General features: G+C 37.6%; 1 protein-coding gene across 4 annotated transcripts in view; it reads right to left on the bottom strand.

Annotated features, from left to right (window-relative positions):
* LOC129743608 (SLIT-ROBO Rho GTPase-activating protein 1-like) overlaps positions 1 to 10,340 on the bottom strand; it is a 290,035-nt gene extending 279,695 nt beyond the window's left edge. For all 4 annotated transcript variants that reach the window (XM_055735675.1, XM_055735676.1, XM_055735678.1 and 1 more), the window contains exon 1: positions 10,178 to 10,340. The gene's annotated coding sequence lies outside the window, so the exon portion shown is untranslated. The remainder of the gene's footprint in view (positions 1 to 10,177) is intronic.
* Between the last annotated feature and the right edge of the window lie 3,715 nt (positions 10,341 to 14,055).

Raw genomic sequence — 14,055 nt, 5'->3', positions numbered from 1 at the left:
CAATATTGTAAAATAGACAAAAGAAACCCATGTTAAACAAACAAAAAACAGATTTTGGCTCTTTAAAACTGTAAGGTACGAGCCGTTTCAAATAAATGAATTGCAAAAAAAAAAAAATTCCCATAATGTTGTCAAATATTTTTCAAAGTTTGTATATCGAGTTTTGTCATTTTTGTTAATTTTTTGTTATTATTTAGTCAATTTTTTTTTATTTCTATCAGATTTTCTTTTTATAATTTGATCATGGCTTTGCCATTTTTATGCTAAATTTATCAAAGTTTTTGTATATTTTTCTCATGTTTTTGTTATATTTTCATTCCCTTTGCCATATTTTTCTAGAAGTTTTGTCAGCGTTTTGAAATCTTTGTTGTAATAATATTGTAATTTTTTTTCATAATTTTGTTATATTTTTGTCATAGTTTTGCAATATTTTGAGGTTGAGCGGAAGCTGCCGTGTTGCATTTAAAGATGGCGTTTCATAGCGTCAGACTGCAAAATTCGACTTCTACTAATTGATTCCTTTCACCCAATATCCACATTGTGGGTGTTTTATGCGATTTTCAGTCATTTAAACCATTTTGATGCTAGGCGGAAGCCGCCATCTGTATTTGGGCGTCAAAAATCTATTTTCCGGCGTCCTTATAAAGTCCAAGCACCGAGTATTCATGTCCTTAAGAAACGTTTTCATAATCCCTGCGGTCCTGGAACTCGCAAGATTTTTTAACGAGGTTTTCCGGAATTAACTTGGTTTTTCGGAATTAACGCGGATTGTTTTTTTTTTGCGCGGTACGTACCCCCGCTCACAGTTTTATTTCAGCAAATTAATTTGCAATGATTTTTTCACGTGTGATTAATTTTTGCAAAACACCGAAGGTTTTTTTTCAGTGTTGAACCGCTTCGCAATTCGTGTGAACTGTGGCCGGCCTTCAAAAACGAACTTGCGATATTCATCCGGAGAATGAATATTCCGCTTCGCGCTCACTGTGTTCGTACCCTTATGATTACATACATACCACTTTAGTTCTACGAATAACTTTACTGTTAATAATAATTTAATTTAAGTACTTCGTCGGTTGCGATCGTTTAACACGTTAGTAGATTGGATGCTGCTTTTCAAAACCTCAAATAGGATTATTTTTTTTAAAGAAAAATCAGGAAAACGATAAGTTTAGTACCTAGCTGCCAATAGCCATTTTGGATCGAAAAATTTCGTCAGTAAGCATAATATAAACAATTATATAGTCCTTATATACTGCCGTTCTAAGCAAGATTGTCCCATGTGGAAAAACGTGCAAACGAGAAAAACTCGATTGAAATATCAGCTATATTTCCAATTTTTCTCTCAAACTAAAAATTCACCGACAGTTTTTTCGTAGTGAACAGTTCAAGTTAATCATTTTACAATGTTTTCTGCCAAAAAAAATTACATTCCTACAAAAAACAGCAAATAAGAGCCGAAAATGCTCCGTGTGACACTTTTGCGTAGAATCAGAACGCATGCCGATGCTAGTTCTACGAAAAACTGTCACACGGCTTCAATTTTTCTATCATTTTAAAAGCTTGCGTAGTTTATTTTTTTCTCAAAAACTCATGCTAAACCGTAATTTGAGAAATACGTTCCTCTTTGTTTATAAAAATGTATAGTTGAGTATGGATCCTGTAAATAGTTCCTACCGATAAGTGTTTAGTGAAAATTTCTCTGAATAAAACACTCAAGGCTTCTCGCTCCTCCTCTGCCCTCTATTTTAGTGTTCTTTTCAGTAAATAACATTAAATTCAACAGTTTGAACTCATCTTAAGACAATTTTTGATAAAATTTGCATTTTTCATATAATTTTCTCTAGTGTGACATTCTTGCGTAGAACTATCAACAAAGAGACAACCACCTTGATGAAAATTTCGTATAAGTTCAGGAAAAAGTATACTTGTTTGTGTTTTTATTCGAAAGTTAACACTAAAAGAGACCGTTTCCAGCAAAAAAGTGAAAATGACACAAAAGACACATGGGACATTCTTGCTTAGAACGGCAGTGTAGTCCTCTCAACTCGCATTTCAATGTAAACCTGTCCTGTAAAATCGCTTGAAATTTCTATCGATATGATCAAGCTGCCCTCTTAGCTCGCCTTTCAATTTCAAGATGTCCTCTCAACTCGCATGAAATTTCTATCGATATGATCAGGCTGTCCTCTCAACTCACTTTAAATTTCTATTGATATGATCAGGCTGTCCTCTAAACTCGCCTTTCAATTTTAAGCTGTCATCTCAACTGGCTTGAAATTCCTATCGATATGATCAGGCTGTCCTCTCAACTCGCCTTTCAATTTTAAGCTGTCATCTCAACTGGCTTGAAATTTCTATCCATATGATCAGGCTATCTTCTCATCTCGCTTTAAATTTCTATCGATATGATCAGGCTGTCCTCTCAATTCGCCTTTCAATTTCAAGCTGTCAGCTCAATTGACTTGAAATTTCAATATATATGATCAGGCTGTCCTCTAAAATCGCCTTTCAATATCATGCTGTCTTCTCAACCCGCTTGAAGCTGTCCTTACGACTTGCATAATATTTCAGATTATTTTAGTTTACACATTTTTACAATTTTTTTCGCACTGGGTAATTAATAAACTGCTTGATTTTCAAGCAAGTTTGATGAACATTTTTTGAACGTGAATTGGTGCTTGGTGTTGTTAAATTTTTTTTTTGGTTCAATTTTTTTTTGTAATTTCTCGTTTTTCGAGATTAACGAAAAATTACCTGTCACGATCGCCAAATGTGCAGACCTGTCCGGAGCTGCTAAGCTGGGAAGCAGCACCGGAGAGCCCCCGAATCGCTAACTGTTGGAGGGAAGGACACACACTACTTGACTCACTTGTTCGACGACCGACTGACTGACTGGCTGGCTGCACGCTAGGGGACAATAGCGCAGTGTCGGTTTTATCCATTCACACAAAGACTTTTATTTTTTCGGGCTTGTGAGCTCTATTGGAAAGTCTGCTGCTTCCTGAGCCGATATCCGCGAGTTCGAGCCCAACAGTAAATATCAAACACAGTTTTACCGGAAAGATTTTTTAATAACTGTCCGCCAACTGGGAGGTTGATAAAGTCGCGAATGCCACAAAGATGATAAAACGACTATATTCGAAACAATTTTTTTATTTTTTCAATATGAGATCTCAATCTATCTGATTTCATACCAATCAAGAATTTTTCAATGCGACTTCAACAAAATGAGATATTTTTGTTTTGCACCCACTTTTTGAGGACTTTTTGGCTTTAATGTCGTTTTCTGATGACCACAAAAATCAAAACTCAAATTTTCAAGAACTAATAGCAGACATTTGGACGATTCAAAATTGGTAGTGTTTTTGAACATCAGTTCAGTAGTTTTGAGTAGTTTTGGGTGACTCTGGTAAGCGTATTCAAAAATCTAAAAATGAAATTATAGAGCCCCTCATTTTAGAAAAAGTCTAGAAATTTCATGTATCTAGCTTTAACCGTTCTCGAGATATCGCTTTGAGAAGGTACAGCTCGGGTCATATAGACTAACCGCAAAGGAAGGTTAAATGGTCGTTCAACAACGCCCAGGTTGTTATGGAAATTTATCAAATTTTCAAAGATGATGGAAAAAATTAGAGAAACATGAGATATCAAAGAAAGAAGGAACATATCCGTGAATATAATGAAAATTTCGAAAAAAAAAATTAAACAGCAACGACGGGATTTGAACCGGCTATTTCGGCTTCAGTACAACGATTGCGTTTTTGAGTCCCATCCGTGAGCTGTTGTATCTTTTTCGATAAATTCATGATATTCACGGCTAATATTCCTCCTTTTTTGAAACCTGCTTCTCTGAAACTTTCCATCACCTTTAAAAAATTTATAACATTGAGGTACGAAGATGTACCAAGCCGAACTCAGAACATTAGATTTGATATGGAAATTCGTTTATGCTGAACTGCAAAATCAGCTTTATTGGCTCTAAATTTTGTGCACATATATCGATTGCTCTTCAAATAATCTAGAAATTTTCTACAATAAAAGCATCATACTATTTTATACATTTTCCTAACACTGCAAACCCTTATTTATAAAAAAAACTGATCAAAAACCGGTTCCACCCAGACACCAACAGTCTCTCAACTGCTGTCGCCAAACGCTTATTACCTACCTACCTATTAGGCGTTCATTCTGATAAAACTTCTTTGCCGCCCGGTATCATTTCTTCCACCTTAACCTTAACAATCGTTGTGGCATCCGACCTATATCCGCCAACGAGTTCTGGTGCGAGCAATATTTTCTGTTTCTGCGCTGACGCTTTTCTTGTTTAAATACCTAAATAGACAATATCGCTATAGATATCCTACCCACGGTTGAGGTGTGGAAACATGGGAACGTAAATAGCCGTCAGGAATAGCCACCAAATGCAGTCGATCAAAACAGACGAAACACGAAACCGGATATCAAATGGTTGGATCTGTTTGAAATGTATCTTACCGAAAACGAAAAAAAAATGGATAGGAAAGGTGTGGACCAACAACGCCCAGTGGACCTATTTAGAAAAAAAATTGGAGACCGTGCTTAAAGCGTGTGTGAAATATGGCTGCCCTATTTTATCTCCCTCGATATAAAGATAAACGCCACACGACGCTAGGCTATGGTATCCCGTATGTGTCTACGAGGAGGACCACGTTCTGTAACAATCATTTGGGGGTTAATTAATTAGAAACACCTTTGGAATAGGTTTTTATACCACCTGGTGGTGGGAACGTTCGAAGCACTCAGTTTCGATTGGTTTTTTCGACAGTAACATTTGACCGTGAAGTTTCGATAGTTTATTGGAGCATTTTCAAGGGTAAAAACTCAAATTAAATTATTTTTACGCTGAAAAATTGTTCAATTATATTCTAAAACCACACTATGAGCATTAGTTTATTGTGAACGAAAAGTCATGAAACAACTCAACTGACTTTTTTTTTTATCTAAATTGATGTATAAAGCTAAAATGTACTTAAAATTTTCACATCTCCTAATAATTTTCACGGTCATATTCCCATATAGGACCATAAAAGTTAAACAGACTGGCCGATCCCGATCAATTTATTCCGGCATCGCCGATGACGCCAAACCGCACCGCTTGGATTCCTTCTTTTAACAGCTAATTAAAAAATCCCGAGATATCGCGCATACCTTCTCGGCTCTTTTCCCCTGGCAAACAACATAATAGCCAGCCACACAAAGATCGGAACGAACATCACCTCAGACAGATTGCTCCAGAGACCAGCTTAAGATTGCTCAGTCAGACCAATCTTTTTGCCGTTTTATGAGTAAATTATACAAATCGCGCGCGTCCATCTTGGGACCCCTGGGAGTCTCATCACCTCACCTCGACTTAAACCCACAGCACAACCTTTGGATATCGCAAGTTAGCTTTGTGTACTCTAACAGAAAAAAAAAGTTGTTGTCAAACCAGATCTCAACTTCGATAGAAGCATTCCTAGACCATAAAAGTATGCACAGAATGCGCGCCCAGCCATAGTTAGCCTAATCGACTCTGTTGTTTAAGGCTTAATGTGAGTGTGGGAATTTGCTAATTCTTATTCAATTGGGCCAGAGACGTCCACGCACCGCGTTGAAAGCAGATTTATTCTTTCGTTACGATTTCTTTAAGAGTGAGGAGAAAAATGATCACTAATGATGTTTGTTAAATAAGTTCGCATACTTTAGACACACGGAAAGTTCAGAATGTGGAAAAATAGACATTTATATTTGTAGTTTTTGAAACAACCACAGATAAAGTTATATGAGATACAATATACAAGAAACGTGATTTTTTTCACGAAAGTTGTTGTAACTATGCAAGTATCTAATGCAGATTATTGGGGATCATTTCAATGGTTGCAATCGAAGTAAAGTGACTCTCGACGTCCAAAATGTTATTTTATCTGGTGGAGAATGAAGTTTTCTTGGGAAATCACCCTACAGCGACTATCTCCACTATAACTAACATCAAAGTTAAGATAATTTTTTCACATTTAACTATAAATATAAAGTAGATTCAACAACAAACTGCTGATTGACCTTACGCATTCAACTATAAATATAATAGATTCAATTGTAGTGGTATAATTTTATCAACTGTAAATAAAGGGCGTGTCACATTAAATTGCATCACGGAAAAAACGCTGTAGAAATTCGCCCAGTAGACCGATCATCTTGAAAATTTCAGACAGTAAAAAAAAAATTTTAAACAACTTTTGGCGTTATCTTTTTATCCATACTTCGAGCCCTAGCCCGTATGCTGCACCTTCCTCTTAACTCCGTCCATAAGGTTCTATACAACGTCAGGTTGTAGTTTTTTGTATGTATGTATGTATGTAGGTTATCCACCATGGGTGCACGGATTCACCGCAGTTTCTGCCTAAGTATGTGCTCACATTTAGATTATTAAGTTTGACAAATCTTCAAAGCAACGCGCACTCCATACCCGGACCCCATGACTTCGTATGAACTGTTATGGAGTGAATGTATTGTGTTGATGTAGGTATATTTTGGAAGAACGAGTCAATCAGGTGGGCGAGTTTATTTACAGGTATTCCGGCATCCGTGTATATACCTGGCCAGCTGGTAACTGATTGAACATTCTTATTATATAGTCAGTTATGTGAGGAAACACATCTTACCTGTCGGCAGCTTATGGGATTCGAACCCAAAAGTTTTCTTGCCGATACCGGGAATCGAACCCAGTACGCCTGGCATACAAAAACCAGACTCACGGCAGCCTATCCGCTAGACCACATTGGCGCTACGTCAGGTTGTAGTTTTTTTTTTAACAGAAATCCATTTTCTCTTGAAGTCCGCCTCTGATTTGATAAATTTTGGGTTCTTCCGGAGGGCCTGATCCATAATTGCCCAATATTTCTCTATTGGGCGAAGCTCCGGCGCGTTGGTCGGGTTCATTTCCTTTGGCACGCAAGTGACTCCGTTGGCTTCGTAGCACTCCAACACGTCCTTTGAATAGTGGCACGAAGTGAGATCCGGCCAGAAGATGGTCGAGCCTTCGTGCTGTTTCAATAGTAGTGGTACTAAGCGCTTCTGTAGGCACTTCTTAAGGTAAACCTGCCCGTTTACCTTGCCGGTCGTCACGAAGAGAGCGCTCCGATTCCGCAAGTGCAGATCGCTTGCCACACCATGTACTTTTTGGCAAACTTGGATAGTTTCTGCTTGCGAACCTCCTCCGGAACGCTGAATTTGTCCTCTGCGGTGAAGAAAAACAGGCCCGGCAGCTGACGAAAGTCCGCTTTGACGTAGGTTTCGTCGTCCATTACCAGGCAATGCGGCTTCGTCGGCATTTCGGTGTACAGCTTCCGGGCTCGCATCTTCGCCACCATGTTTTGCCTTTGGAGCCTTATGAACCTTGTATGTACGCAGGCCCTCCCGCTGCTTGGTCCGCTGGACGAACGAACTTGACAAATTCAATTTATTGGCGACATCCCGGACCGAACTTCTCGGATCACGTCTAAACTGCTTAACTACGCGCTTGTGATCTTTTTCACTGACGGAACCACCAATTTTTCCCGTTATTCCCCTTCCGGTCGATGGTTAGGTTCTCGAAATATCGTTTTAGTACTCTGCTGACCGTGGATTGGGCGATTCCCAGCATCTTAGCGATGTCCCGATGTGACAACTCCGGATTCTCGAAATGAGTGCACAGGATTTATTCACTACAACGACATTTTTCCAAATTTACCAAAAATTTACAGTGAAGCATGGCCAACGTGATCTATACACTCTAATCTGATTATAAGCGAAAGCTGAAGATATAATTCCTAAAAATTAAATTTCTACAGCGATTTTTCCGTGATGCAATTTGATGTGATACACCCTTTAATTTTAAATACTAATTATATCAGTGGCAATGAACTATTGATGGATTGGACAAGAGGCTGATGAGTTTCATTGCAACCTAAAGAGCATCGGTTCAATTCTCAAGTTTTTGTAATCAAAACCATATAATTAAAATCAATTAGATAGACCATGATATACCGGCAATCTAGCAATATGTCATCTGGTTGTCAGAGCAATCTGTCAACCGATTTTTTTTCAAAGTATTTTGACATTCTCCTAGAAGTTGAATAGCATTCTCTTCAGCCACTTGAACGAACTTCAAAGTAGCTTTAAGAACTTAAATTTTGGGCACATTGACATTCTTTTCAGACTGAAACGAGAGCTGATTAAGCTCCTTTGAACACTTTTCAAGGGAATTCTGGTTGCTTGGCCGGGAACAAGTTATCTGAGACGGTCTCTACTATGTCCATAAGAGGAGTCGATCACGGGGGAACATTGTTCCGGTGTATCTTCCGCTCTCCGGCTGTACGAAAAACCTTTCGATAGGCGAAATAGAGATTTTTGAGGTACTCACTTAGAAAAAACCCTCCTAGAAAACGGGCCAAAGCAAACGGCCAGATCTCCATATTCTTTACCATTTTCAGCAAAAAAAAAAGGCAAAAATTTTCTGTTGCCCAGAAAAACGGAATGTGATTCGTCAAACATCGCGAAGCTTTGGATGTCCAATTAGCAACAAAGGCTCAGAAATATGACAGGTAAACGGGCCACAGCAAACGGCCAGATCTCCATCTTCTTTACCATTTTCAGCAAAAAAAAAAGGCAAAAATTTTCTGTTGCCCAGAAAAACGGAATGTGATTCGTCAAACATCGCGAAGCTTTGGATGTCCAATTAGCAACAAAGGCTCAGAAATATGACAGGTAATATTTAAAATCTACAATTTTGTTTGTCTAGGCCAAATGTAGCCGCTTTCTGATCCTGCCACTGAGCTCGGTGGACTTTCCCGCTAGGCAGTTATCAGCAGTTTGCCAACAGGAAGAACAATTTTAGGATCGAAACAAGCTCTGATAGCAATAAAATTTTATCAATAATTCGAATTATTTCCCGACACTTATTATAGAAACAAATCTTCAATACATATGATGACTTCTAAAATAACATTAGTTGAATTTACCATATCTATAGATTATCGCAATAAATCAATCATAAAAATATTATTGAATCCATAGTATTTATAGTTGAATCAACTCTTAAATTATAGTTAAATCAACTATACCATTATAGTTAAATAAACTGGACTTATTGTTGAATGCAGAAGAACAATCGTACGACTATATAGTTGTATCTATTATATTTATTGTTGAATGCATAAAATCAATCATACACGCATAGTTAAAAAAGGTTCAGACTTACTATCTTCTTCAGTGAGCGTTTTCGATATTGAAATACTGGAATCTGAACTTTTCTTATACCATGGTTGAATTAATAGAATCTTTCGATTGCTTTGATTCAGTAGAATTATTCAACCAAGTAGGCTCACAGCACATAATAGAGCAATCAGATGGGCTCAGTTGAAAGCTCAATGCTTATAGTTGGTCGAGTATCAATCAGAAATATGATTGAATATAAGTGGAAAATTGTTGGCAATACAATAGTTTGTTCTTCGTGTTGTTATAGCGTTAAGTATCGAATGTGCCCGGTATCCAAGAACTATTGAAATGAAAAAAGTCATCAAGAAATCACACTTCGATTGAGTGATTGTTCTGACTAGAATTTGTAAGAGGACATGGATCTTAGAGAAGGCCCATGCAAAAAGTCCGTCACCTTCGCGAGCAATGTTTCTCAGAGATGAGATATCAAATGAGAAATGAATTCAGAATTCAAAATTCTGAATTTCGAGTTAAGAATTCAACAATAGTCTGATTCAAAATGCTGATTTCTGATTTCGAAATCCCTAAAAAAAAAACCTTTTACATATTAAAATTTTACCGATCAATGCGCCAAATATTTTGCAAGCACTCGCCTTTCCGTGAACGTACATATACAAACGACCAGGGCTTGAGCCGCTTAAGTCACATTCGCTTTTCCTTCTTCACACGTTCTCAGGCAATTTTCCTGTTGTTATGAAAATACAGACACTCTTCTCGATCGCTGTTGCTGCTGCTGTTTTCCACACACTGCAGCACAGTATCAACAACAACAACAACAACAACAATCGCCAGAAGCCAACATTCGATGATGATGCACACCACCAGCAAGCACTTGTTGTATGAGAAAATCTCGAGCTATTTTTAGAACGCAACACAGTTTAAAAACAACTCACTAATAAATTACCATTTAGCATACATTTGGGGCGCTCCCGTCTTCCCAAGCGAGATGGCCGACCCGACACACACCTTATGCGCGCCGATGATCTTGATCGTGATCAATTCCGATATTCACTTTTACTTCTTGGAGGATTTTTTCTCCCTTTCACGACCCCACACAGTGGCTTACATCACTAATGGGATGCTCTCTTAAAAAGTGATAATTCTCCCCACTAAGTTAACACTTATCTATTTCCTCGATCCCTCGAAATTCCATTTGTTTCCCACGCACCTTTAAACCCTTGGCAGGAAAACTCTTTACATTCCGCACATATAAAACAACAAAATGTCGTCATCGGCTAGATTTTCTTTAGGAATTTCGCTGGTTCGAATCTTTGATGAGACGATGATCTTTTTTCTACACTTTTACCGTCATTCGATTGTTTGGATAGTAACTAAAGCCGAAAGAAAATAACACATGCAGTACGGCTGTTTCTTCGCGGCTCTTATTTTCTTCGCTTCACTTCGTTCAAGTAGAATAAGAATGAAACCGAAAGCATCATCAAACAACAACCACTACCAGTAACCACCAACCGAGAAAAACAACCATCAACGCACGGTCTAAGATATCGGGGCAACTAACTCGCGACGACCGACTGGTTTAAATGACGAGACGACCGGTATTGCCGCGGCAATGACTCGGGATACCTCTTGAGTGTAACCCTTCAAGGGGTGGTTGGTTTTATTTTCGTCTTTCGTTAGAAAAGTTCCGATGTAGTTTGAATGGATTGACAAGCTATTATAAAAATGTAAGGTGTGGCTTAGATTAACATTGTTATTACTTATAATATTTAGAGTTTGACTTTTGACTATTCCTCGAAAATGCACAACTTGACTATTCGAAACCCTTCATAGAGCTCTCGTCTTTTTCCCGTCTCGAATTGCGGTAAAAGTCAAGGCAATTTAGGTGAGAAAATTATCAGGGAGCAGCTTGTTCAGGAAGCAGCTGGAGATTTTTCTCGTACTGCAGGACCTTAAACTTTACATTGGCAAACCTACCAGGAGCTCATTCAACCAAGAATGGGATTTTACGAAAGAAATCTCCGACATTTTAAGAAGTGATATTTAAAAAAAAATGAAGGCGTACGGAAATTTCTCTTAATGTGAAAATTGGGAAAATAAACAATATTGTGATGAAACGCCAACTTCCAGTCGAACTTCTAGCAGAAGTTTAGATGAGCCAGCTTCAGTTGAGTTAGTTTTGCGTTTCGTGACGTACAACAAGTTTTTTCTTCTTCTCATTAGCAGGCGAGCACGCCAGCTAACACAAGGCGAGTAAGCCAGCTCATACAAGGCGAGCACGCCAGCTAAGCTAAGAAACTAGTACTAACACTATTAGCTAGTAGAAGCGTCCTCACGACACTTATTTTCGTCACCTACAAGTCAAACCCTTTCACTTGACCGGTCACAAGTTGAAATCGGAGCTAAACCAATTTCTACCGGTACTTACACTTGTACTAGTGAACTCGCGACACAAAAACTCACGAAAGTCAAACCCTTTCACTAGAGGAGTTGCAAATTGAAATCGGGCTAAAGTAATTTCTACCGAGCGAACTCGCGACACTAATTTTCGTCACCTACAAGTCAAACTCTTCCACTTTATCGGTCGCAAGATGAAATCGGAGCTAAACTAAATTCTACCGGGACCAACATTAGTAGCTTGTACTATCAAACTCGTGGCACTAATTTTCGTCACATACAAGTCAAACCCTTTCACTAGAAGGGACGTAAGTTGAAAACGGAGCTAAACCTGGGGGAGGAAGGCTGAAATTCGCTGTATCGTTTTCTGTATCGTTTTTTTTACTGTTCGGCAAAAAGTCAACAATTGTTGAAAAGATTTGTAATCGTAAACTTTAAACTATTTAAAAATTTTGTTCGATCAATGGGATCTAACCTAAATCTAAATCTGTTATTTAAGCTATTTTTAGAACAACCATTAATCAAACAATTTTTATTTATCAGCTTCAAAAACTTCAACAAAAATTTGAGCAACTCAATACGGCTGATCTGCAGAATTCGCCAGAGCAAAACAAAACCTAATTAAATCATTTTTTCACACAAAAAAGTTCTTTTCAGCATCAAAAAAGTTTTATTGAAATTCACTAAATATGAAAGTAAGATTTTGAACCTTCGCACTGGTCGGTAGATTGATGAGAGAAATTTGACGTTTGAAAGATTTTTTTTTATTCAGTCTTCCTCCCCCAGAGCTAAACTAATTGCTACCGGTACTAACAATAGTAGTTTGTACTAGCGAACTCGTGACACTAATTTTCGTCACCTGCAAGTCAAACCCTTTCACGCAAGTTGGAAACGGAGCTAAACTAATTTTTACCGGTACTAACACTAGTTGCTTGTACTAGCAAACTCGCGACACTAATTTTCGTCACCTACAAGTCAAACCCTTTTCACTAGAAGGGTCGCAAGTTGAAATCGGAGCTAAACTAATTTCTGGCTGTACTAGTGCCGTTAATTATCATTAGTTTGTTTTAATCTCGCGTTCTATCTTCCTAGAGCCTAGAGCCAACCAATTAATATTCGAATCATCTACTTATCTCACACGGTGTGCCAAAATACGTTATTAACCCTCCAAAGCCGTTCGGGTCAATATGACCCGAAGCGCACATTTCAAACATCTTTATCATCATTCCAATATACTGATGAACTGGTAGTTTTGACAGACCAAGTATGTTCTATGAAAATAATGATAAAATTAACGCCAAAAAACTAAAATTTGAGTTTTTAAAATCGGTTCATTGAGAAATGAAATACAGCTAAGCAAAGCCAAAACTGCATGTCGTTTTTTTAAAGTAAGACTTTTTTCTACCGGAAGATCTGTCATAGCGGTAAAAACTTTCATTGGACCCCAACATATCTATACATTGTCGGATAGATGGATTCTTGACAATTTCAAACATCAATGAAATAATTAAATACAGAAAAGCTGTCAGAAGTTATGAGTATTTTAAAAATAAAATTTATTTTTCGGACTTTTAACTTTCTGAACCAGTTTCTGAAAACGTGGTAATACATATCGACTTTATTTTGAAATGTTGAGTAATTAGAATAAATTACCTACACAATGAATATAACATCATCAAAATCGGTTAACATTTACAGCCAGGAGAACGAAATCAAATTACAACGCATATTTCCCCGAAACGGATATTTAGCGAACGGCTTTGGAAGGTTAAAAATAAAAAATGACCACCAAAACGGCAGTCGACATTCGAAAGATATAGTATTCAGGCATCTATCCTGAAAGTTTGGAAATGTTTCATCGGGCTTTTATGAAATTAGAGCGATTTTAAATTTTAAGTCAATTTCATTAGATTTCCAATGGGGATTTTCGACCTTATGTTTTATGACCATGGATTTCTCTGACTATACATATTTTATGACGTTATAGAAAATTTCATGCCCGACAACTTTGTGGAAGACCGAAAAAAGATTTGAGTTGATCCTGAAAAGTTATTGGCAATTTTCTAAAACTTTATTAGACTGATTGAAATTTTTCCATGTTTCTTGAGTTTTATTTCAATTCCGCTTCACTAAAAAGCGAATATCTTTCCAGGCGTTTGAATCGGTTTTGGGTCTTCGAATAAGTTGTTTGGGATAGAATTTTCAGCATAAATGTGTATGTCATAGTAAATCTATGGGTAATAGTCATCATACGAGCTCACAGCTCTTTGAAACCAACTGCTCCTGTATCTGCCCAGAATGTGTTCGAAATGAAAGTTGACAACAACTTAAGCGTGAGCAAAACCCTTAGTACTACACGAAACTTCCGTAAAATGGGTATAAATTTTGAGCCTCTTCTTAAAGAAAAGTTAGGCTCATATAACCGGC

Source organism: Uranotaenia lowii, chromosome 2 (genome assembly GCF_029784155.1).
Source record: "Uranotaenia lowii strain MFRU-FL chromosome 2, ASM2978415v1, whole genome shotgun sequence".
Classification (NCBI taxonomy): domain Eukaryota; kingdom Metazoa; phylum Arthropoda; class Insecta; order Diptera; family Culicidae; genus Uranotaenia; species Uranotaenia lowii.
This window is presented reverse-complemented; position numbering and strand designations above follow the sequence as displayed.